This window comes from Cyprinus carpio, chromosome A16 (assembly GCF_018340385.1).
Source record: "Cyprinus carpio isolate SPL01 chromosome A16, ASM1834038v1, whole genome shotgun sequence".
NCBI lineage: Eukaryota > Metazoa > Chordata > Actinopteri > Cypriniformes > Cyprinidae > Cyprinus > Cyprinus carpio.
Genome location: NC_056587.1, coordinates 10,847,897 through 10,849,625, shown reverse-complemented (window position 1 = coordinate 10,849,625; position 1,729 = coordinate 10,847,897).

Here is a 1,729-nt window from a genome sequence, read left to right as displayed (position 1 = left end):
GAGTAAAAATGAATAACTTCCAATAAATGATTACTACTGTTATTATTGTTTTGTCAGTTATCCTTTTAAAGGTGTAAATTAGAATGCTTTAAACACTATTTTGCTCAATTATTAAAGGTGGTATTTGTGGTATTTATTACAGTGTGGTTGTATTTAGAAAATACAAGCATATATAGAACATTTTAATGGTGAATTAAGCTGTTTTTGGTAGGTCAGGATTGGTATGTTTACATTATATTAATTACATTATACACTCTAAAAAATAATGTGTTGGCTCAAAAAGGAAAATAAATAAATAATGCAACTGTATGCATAAATTTATCTGAGTTGACAACTTGTAATGAAATTGTGTTCAACCAACAAATTACACTGAGTTAGAGGAACTTAATTTATAGCATAAACACACATTTTTAAGCCCCCCCCCATAAAGCAAAAAACAAAACAAAAACAAATCGAACGATAAAAAAAAGATAATGGTGTTGTTGCCCTGGAACCCATTAATTTGACCTTTTTCAGTTAAAAAATCAAATGTAACTTATGTAGCTTGTAAATTTAATAAAGAGGTAAGAAATTACCTGTCACTGACATTAGCGTCGTCATTGCTAATAGAGTCAAAGTAGCATCAGCAGAACTCATCAAAATAATGTTTGCAACTTAAAAGGTTTACCCAAATCAATAAAGTAATTGCAACCACGCATTATTTAAATGATCAGGTCAGCAAAATATAAAGGAACCAAAAAGCTATCTTGTAATGTAATCGTATTTGTTTTGTTTACAGTGAATATCTGGTAGCCACACCTGTTAGTTTTTAACCATGAATTGAAGAATTGTCACAGTGCATGAAGCATGTGGGTGTATGTATGCATCTCTTCCTCTTATCACTCCTCAGTATTTGAGTTGCCCCCACTGTGTGGGGCGTCAGAACAATTGGACAGGAATTCAGACTGAGAGTTTAGCAGGTGTTCAGAGGTGAAATATGCAGACTGCTTTTGTTTTGAGCATGCCATTGTGACAGTAGAATAAATAAATGGAGAACTGAAACTCATGAATCATGAATGTGAGCACTTATTATTGATCAGTATTTATCAGATGTATTTTGTAGTCCAGTGCCACCGTGTTGAGATTCATCATAGTCTTGAATATTTGACAGACAACAAATGGGATCTTCTAACTGCAAAGACATATTCATATTATTGAATATTATAAAAATTTGTCCTGTCATAGTTTTTAAAATATATATTTTTATTTGCACCCTTGCCCTAAATGGAGTGCTTCAAAAACATTAAACAAATGCACTAAGCTTATGAATGAGGCTTTCCCAGTGAGTAAGCAATGGAGAGTTGATTTGCTAATTTAAAGTCTTTGCAGTATATTGTACTTTGCATGTGAGCATAATAAGGGATACCCATGTGTAAACCTCTTGGAATGCGTGCATAGTATTTTTTTTGTGTGCATGTTTCTATTGAACTTTTCAGAGGACTAGACCGTGACTTGCGTCTGTTAGTCAGATAAACGAGTTCCTGAAAGACAAGGTAGGCAAACCTTAGTTTAAGGAATAAGGAATGAGAGAGAGTGTTCACAGAAAAAAGGCATACTTTCTCTTAAGATAATAGCTGTAGAATGTTATCATCACCTTGTAGGACAGCTCACACAGATAAACAGATTGATGCATGTTGCAAGGTTTAGTTTAAAATGTCACTGCGTTGGTGTTCTTCACCTTTATAAATAG